The following is an 8,203-nucleotide window of genomic DNA, read 5'->3' as shown; positions in this document are numbered from 1 at the left end:
ACTCTCAAACCAGTGTAACGTTATAACTAAATAAAACTGTAAGGTTACATGGTCAACAATAAACCTGTAACCTCTTTCTAGCCAACGGTAATAATTAATGTGATGGTAGCCAGCGGTACTTAAATAATCACGTTTATCGACCACCACAAGTTTGGCAAGTAAACAAACGCTCATTCATCTTTTCATAACGAATGACAGATATAAACCTCTCGTCGGTCGTAGCTGAAGCAAGAAGCAAGCTAACGTTAGATGGCCAATGCTGAGCTAAACATGTTTACTCACCACAGGTTACTAACCTATTTGTGTTCAGCAGTTTGGGTCTTGTTTTATGAAGTTTTAAAGCCAAAGTTTATGATGAAATGCTCAGCAGCTGCGGTGTTTGTTGTCCTCTCTCACATGCGGCCGTGCGCAGCAGATGCTACGTGTTACAATAAACATTGTTCACGAGTCCCGCACCTCGAGGTCGAGTCTGAAGTCTTTTGAGGACGAGTCTCAAGTCGAGTCCGAGTCTCTAACTCGATTCCCCATCTCTGGTACCATTTAATCACCTTTTGTTTTCTTTATTTAGGTTATTCTGATAAATTTCTATGTTGACTCTGTTACACTAGTTAGTTAACATTCTAGTCACCACCCAGTGTTTTACCTGAATATGTAGGACTCGTAATGACAAATAATAGAGGAAAATGATGAAATATTAGTTTCTTTTAACCCTGTTTCTTTTCTTGCCCCTTTGCAACAACAAAAATCAGAGCTGCAGCAAAAATAGCTCAGACTCATGGTTCAGTGGTGTTATGGCTTCATTAAATGAGCTCTGCCATCACTAAAACTCTTTAAAACTGATAAACAAGACACATAGAACATAAACAATGAAAATTAATTTGGTTCATTTTCTCTCCTCCCATGTAAGGAGGGATGGAAATTAAAAAGTGTCATGAGCGATAGAAAAGGCGGATGGAGAAGGAAGAGAGATGCTGAGATGGCTTTAATTTAGTGATTATGGATCTCACTCAGTTGGCTGTGTCACATTCATGAGGGAGAAAAACAAGGTCCAATGCAATGATTAGGATTCATTGGTGGATGTTTGATGTTGTGTGTGTGATTGTGTGGTCTGTAAGGAGGCAGGCTAATGCCCTACCGTCGTTGTTTGCATGTGATTGTGTGTATCTGTGTGTGTGACTGTGGTCGTTGCCAAAGTGTAAGGAAAATAGCTTCTTATAATAACCTTGGCACAACTAGAGTCACATCCCTGGACAATGAACAGAAGGAAAAGTGTGTGCATGTGTACAGTGTTTGTGTTTGTTATGCGACATATCTGAGATACAGCAGTTAGTGTCGAGTGAGTGGGCTACAGTAAGTGTTGCTTGCGTATACATACTGCATGTGCATGATAACCTAATCTCACAGTACAGATGTTTTCAACAGGTTAAGACCTCAGGCTGAACATATTTAATGAAGAGTTCACTTGAGAAAAGGCCTACAAATACAACCACAGTTATTATCCGCAGCACTTAAAGATTTGATAGCAATGCTCAAATACACTAAAAGGTTCTCTTGATGCCACTTAATGATGATGGGCAAGTGCAATAAATTATCCCTTGCCCCCCATTTGAATGATGGTAATGATGACTCTGAAATGCTACTTAAAAGGTTATGTTTAGCACCAAAAATATCTTGAACACTGACTCTCAAACTCTTTATGCACACAGCCCACCAGTGGGGCTGTGCATGTTTGGATGTGTTGATTGAGACTTTTGTTTGAGACATGCTGTTCTCTTCTATTATTGGTCATCCCGTCCTCTGAGAATAGCGCCAGATGCAACAGCCAGTGATTGAGCAAGGCTAAAAGCTTTCAAGTGTGTGTGTGTGTGTTGACATCAGAAATCATAGCCAGGCCTATATGATATTTTCTGTATATACTTTCTAAGCATAGAGGAAAATGTTACAACATAACAAGAACATATTAAAGCGGGGGTAGGTACATAGGTCAAACCAGAGTCTAATTGGTGGAAAGATTGTGGAATGTGAGTTTGAGCATGGTGTGATAAACAGATGCGCCAGCTTATTCCCCTCCATCCAGGCTCTTATAACCAGTGGTCGTCCTTCAACCACAAACCTCCTTTTGCACAAAAACAATGACACATGAAATCCCTTAATCCAGGTAATCTGGCTTTTCTAATAACTAATTCAGTGTCTACACTTTGCTGATGCGTGAGTTGGTGATGCCAAATAAAGAATAGCAAATATATCCCAGCCTCCCCCTCTTCTCTTACTGCTGTGTTTACCTCTATCTAGTCATACTGTACCAGTAGAAAACTTTATGTTAAGAAATTAACCCTGGTTCTCTGAGAACATGAGTGAGGTATTTCACTATGGTACACGCCCCTCGCACTCTCCTCCAGAAGCTATTTTTAAATTACACCAGTCCTGACTGGCAGACAGACGTGACGTCTGCTCCCCAGAGGAGGGACTTCCTTCTGCTATAAGAGCTTGATGTAACGTTCTCTCCTCAGTCCTAGTAAGCACAACTCTCTTCCTCGCTCCAGGCAAGGAGGGTGATCTAGTGAGATACCTCACTCATGTTCTCAGAGAACTGGGGTTAATTTCTTAACCTAAAGTTCTCTTTCAACATTTGTTTCGGTATCTCAATATAAGATATGGAGACTCCTGTATTGCCAGACAAGCTTACTCCGAGGACCAGCCGTTAACAGCCAGCTAGATAGGCACCGAACCCACACCCAAAACTGCGTGAAACAGTGAGAGCGCAGTAACATCTAGCCTGTAAAACCTGGTGAAGGTGTGAGGCGTTGCGCAGCTGGCAGCAGCACATATTTCTTCAACTGAAACACCCTGAAACAATACCCATGATGTAGCCATTCCGTGAGTGGAATGAACGTGCAGCCCTGCTGGGGGTCGCAACTGCTTTGTTAGGGGTTTTCCCAAGTGAAACTGCATGCATGGGTTCACCGACAATGCATGGATGTCACTTATGCGTTTAGCAGACGCCATCGCGAACAACAAAGCCATTTTAAAGGAGAGCGTCTTAAGCTCCAACTGATGTAAAAGCTCAAATGGTGGGCATGACAATGCATCAAGCACCACTAATAAATCCCATGGGACAGCCAAGCTTCTGCAGCAAGACACTGGGTGGAGGCGCCGGGCACCCTTTATAAACTGGCAAATGAGAGGATGATGGCCAACCGTTTTTGTCCCCAAAACCTATGTGACATGCCGAATTAGCAGCTAAGTACACGTTGACAGTGGAGAATGCCAAGCCCTTGTCGAGTAGCTTTTGCAAAAACGTCAGAATAACTGGAACGGGCCTCTGGAGAGCCACCACGTTGTCGCCCTAGACACACGCTGAGCACACAGGTTGGGTGTCTACCCAGCAATCTTATTACCACACGTGCATGTCCTAGTCGGCTTGTCTTTGTCCATGGTGAGGGAAGGGTCAGGTACCGACATGATGAATACTTTGGTAAGCAGCTTGTATGGTGGTTAGCTGTAGTAGCTACTGTTTGATGACAGCCCAGCTACTAAACTCAGAAAGCTATGTAGCTTAAGGTAGTGTTCAGCAAGTGTTTAGCACGCTCTGTGAACTGCAATGCTAGCCCGTTAACTATACCTACCATCCGAGTGTTAGCTTCTAGGAGCGAGAAGAGGTTTTAGACTGAGGAGAGAACGTTATGTCAAGCTCTTATAGCAGGAGGAAGTCCCTCCTCTGGGGAGCAGACGTCACGTCTGTCTGCCAGTCAGGACTGGCGTAATGTAAAATAGCTTCTAGGGGACGGCGCGAGGGGCGTGTCCCACGGCGAGATATCGAAACGAATGTTGCAATGTTTGCACTCCCTGGAGTAATTAAGTGAGCCCGCAAGCAAATCTCAGTCATTATTTTTGAATTTTAAGATCTAACCTAGTTCTGTATTGACATATATTGACGCTCACTTTAATGATGGATACAATATTTATGTCACACTATATACAGCAGTATTTAGCTGTGACCTGTAAATGTGTTGCTCCTTTAGCTTTTAAGGTTTACTCTCAGCTCTGGCATTGTAATAAAGCACAAATGTATTTTATTTTCTTCAAAATATTGTATTTCATTAGCATATTTCAGAAATGTTTATTTAACTATTCTCCAGTCTATGTTTGTTTGTTACTTGTTATGTTACTCTACTGCTATGAATAAAGAGGTCTTAGTCAAAGAAGCATGAGGTAGCCAGCTTTCCTTTATTTTTACTGGCGCACTTTCATCTGCGTGCAGGACACCACAGGTGTACAGGATTATTTTTTTAAGTGGAAACATGGATACTCTATCACAGGGTGTCAGAGGTGCATGTAAACAGTTTAACCTGGATAACACCTTAATTGGAGTATGGCCCATTGCCTGGTTACGGTGTGCATGCAAATGCAGCTTGTGAAGCACATAAAGCTGCTTTGCCTAGATAATCCCGCTGAGTCCTTACCCAACTCAAGAGCTCATCCATCTTGCTTGTCAGTGACCTTACATTTCCTATAACAACGGATAGAAGTAGTGTTTAAGTCTGCACCCTCTTTCTACAACACTTTTGCAGGCCTGCAGACTTAAGGGATATGAGCTATGAGTGTCAGACACTTGGAAAGTAGTATTGTAAGTACATTTAACATGCACTCAGTGGGCAGATAAAGAGAATAGTAAAGGCTCTCTCAGACTGCTCTGGCCCATGACAATGTCTTTTGGGCTCCAAAGTTCTCAGAACTTAGAAAGTTGTGAACCTTTTCATGTCAGATTCTTAAATAATCAGGATTGCAATCAGAGGTAGAGCAGCACCAGGGGCAAGCTGACCTTCGACACATCACTTTAATGCCTTCCACCCCGACCGACACCCAGATAACAATTTTGTCTTTAGTAATTATTAAAACTTGATCCAATATTAAACTGCTGCTTTGCATGTAGAGTGCTTGTTCTGGTACATCAAATCAAGTGCTCCCCATTCACAGATACGTTTGTGAGACGCAGCTGCAGGCAAGAGCATTTCCCTTCACAGGCTTCAGCATCATTTTCATTGTGGTGTATTAATGTGATTGTATGCAATGTTGGTATTGCTATAATTGTTATTTTATGGAGTCTAGTTTAATTGGATTGAAGCTTCAAGAAGACACACTGAACTTACAGGGATCTTATTGTGATATAAAGACCCCATGTTAGTTCAACCCATGGCTGAAAAATTCTGTTATAGAAAATGAGGTTTTGAGTAATCACAGCACCCATACACAACTCCATGATTTGCCATTTTAGATTATGAAGACACCACTAATCTTACCTCCTGTGCCGTCCTGTTGAAATCACAGGAGACTTTGTTATCGAAAGAATAATTGAAGCCTGATGCGCTCTACCTTTTCTCCACATATTCTCTTTAACCCTTAGTCTTTTTGGTTCATGGTGTTTATTATAATGTGCCGTACTCTCTCCACTCTCACTTATTCGCTCTATCTCATGTTTACTTGATAAAGACTCAGTTTTGTAATCTTTTTGTGTGTGTTTGTCTTTTGAGATCTAGCTTTTTTTGACATTGGTTGATGAAGAGTTCAGTTTATCCAAGTCTTTCTCTATTGTGCTTCTTCTAAAAATTGCTCATGAGTCAAAGTAGTGTTGATTCCTCCCTGTCCTTGCTTCTGAAATGTATCAACACATAAAAAAAAAAAAAATTACCTACTTATGTTTGTGCCCTTTCCTTTAAAGGTATGTCATGATCCAAATGTGATCACCAACATTCAAAAGACAGCCTTGGAAGTTGTTATCAGTCTTAACTTGAGTCTTTTATAATATTGCTAAATCTAACTAAATCGATGTTATTGGTGTTTTTCTGATGCTGTTAAAGGGTTTGTCAGTTGTTTTTCAAAAGCAAAAATGGGCATTTTAATTGTATATAGAAAAAAATGCAAATTGTCCACCATGACAAAATTATATATTTAAACTGAGGTGAAATTTAAATGCATACAATAAAGGTTAAACGTGATCATTGTGCCATCATCTTCACTTATTTGACCAACACAAGTTGACGCATCTATGTTGTTTTGGCACTGACACAGACTGGAAGATGGAGGCTTTTCTCCAAACAGGTGGAATACACAGAATGAACACTTTTTGTTCGATTGTGGGAATTTTTTATACTTAGCAAGTGAAGTGTCTGAACGCTAAAGGATTATGATCATGAAATTAGCGCAGCTTTTTCAGTATAGCTGACATCAGAGGTCACTGCCTACATCCTGTGCATAATAATTGTTTCTAGCCCTTTTCACCCAAATGTAGTGAGAAAAAGTGTCCTTAATTTTCAATTGTAAGCTGCTGAAACAGATTTTTTACTAATTTCCTTTCCACAAAGCCCATAATCTTTCCAATTCAAAAGCAATAACGAATAGCCATAAAATTATTCTTCAAAGCAATAAAGTGCTCTCTCCATTCTTTTTAAGGTAGTAAAGATCAGAATGAACCATTCTGATGCTCTGCAGTGAATTATTGCACACACATGCACATACACTAATGCATACCTGTACACACAGGTGTACAGGTAGGGGCGGCTGTGGCTCAGGAGGTAGAGCAGGTTGGCTGTTAATCGGAAGGTCGGCGGTTCGATCCCTGGCTTCCTGGTTGCGTGTCGAAGTGTCCTTGGGCAAGATACTGAACCCCGATTTGCCCCTGGCTATTCCGCCAGTGTATGAATGAGAGTGAATGTTAGTTTCTGTTTGAGCACTTAGGCTGTGTGTGACTGGTGAATGCAGATGTAGTGTAAAAGCGCTTTGAGTGGTCGAAAAGACTAGAAAGGCGCTATACAAGTACGGCGCATTTACATTACACACACCACAAACACACACATTATAAGACTACAGCCATCAGAAGGTTTTGTCAGTTGTCCGACATTAGTCATCACACATAGGCCAACTGAGGTGATACATACACACATGCGCGCACACAGCGAAGACAGAGGGGTTTGAAAAATTCATAAAGCTCCATTAAAGTTACTGACACACCAAGTCCAAACTAATGCGTTAGAAGAAAAGTCTGTGTGCATATGTGTGTGTGTGTGTGTCTATTTGAGTGAACTGTCAGAGGAGGTGTCACGATATGAATATCATAACCCGTTTGTTTGTTCTCCAATTTTCATTTTCCTGTAAAAATAAAGATTTATTGAATGTTAATGAGAAGCCATGTTAACAACAGCCACCTTAACTTCTATAAAGCAGTGATTCTCACCTTGACCTTCTCAGTTCTTAAACACAAGCTGCAAGCACACACTTTACATGCCCACCCATACACATACTAAATAAGGACATTCACATAAAAATGTAAAACATATCCAACACATACCCACACAGGTTGCAATAAAGATGAGCCAACAGGCCATTAACACTTGTGCACCTACAGTCTAGAGGGAGTGTTAAACAGTGAAGTTGCCGTGTTGTAAAGTTTGCCATCCTACAGAGGCCGTGAGTGTAATCAAGAGTGTAATCTTGATGCAACGCAATTTTTGGACTAGAAAATGCTGGTAGACCATGGTTATGAAATATGTGCGCTAGGATGAGTAAGTCCTTGTAGACCACTTCCACAGTGCCTATGCAGAATGTACTTAACCATGATTCAGCTCATCCACAAAGGAGTGGGTTTATAGAACATTTCAGAATTGATTAAGGATAAGTTAAACTCCAAATAAAAATCTATTCTCAAACATACCTGCCCGTCACTTTTCTTATAGGCATCTGCGATTAAAAACATCATCTACAAATAAGGAGTATTATTATTATTATTATTATCTAGACACTGAATAAAAGATCCTAAAATGCTGTTGTTGCAAACATTGTATGTAATAGATTGTATTTGCTGAAGTCTGCTAAAGATAGACACGGGGTAGTGCAGAAACAGGCTCTGTAGGTAGACATTCAACCAAGGAAAAAAGGAATGAAATGCACAAGGAATACATGCATATAAAATACCGCTGCAAGTCTGTGGTTTCAACAAATTGTGGGTCTGCACAAGGCAGTGTTATATATAGTGCCAACACAATAAATATGGGTCAATATGTGGGATAATATGCCTCCACTGGTTTGTTGACCTAGTGTTTTTGTTAAATTAAATAATAGAATTATTCTCTTAGAGAATCATCTCAGTAACTCAACAGAATGTCTTACCTGAGGTAAAGATGCACCTTTCTGAATATAATTAACTTTT

At 40.6% G+C, this 8,203-nt stretch overlaps 1 protein-coding gene across 1 annotated transcript in view; it reads left to right on the top strand.

Annotated features, from left to right (window-relative positions):
- The window catches only part of grid2 (glutamate receptor, ionotropic, delta 2), a 460,903-nt gene that overhangs the window by 420,355 nt on the left and 32,345 nt on the right, over positions 1-8,203 (top strand). The gene's annotated exons all lie outside the window — the stretch shown is intronic.

This window comes from Micropterus dolomieu, linkage group LG21, assembly GCF_021292245.1.
Source record: "Micropterus dolomieu isolate WLL.071019.BEF.003 ecotype Adirondacks linkage group LG21, ASM2129224v1, whole genome shotgun sequence".
NCBI lineage: Eukaryota > Metazoa > Chordata > Actinopteri > Centrarchiformes > Centrarchidae > Micropterus > Micropterus dolomieu.
The sequence above is the reverse complement of the archived record's forward strand: the minus strand, read 5'-3'. Positions and strand labels throughout refer to the sequence as shown.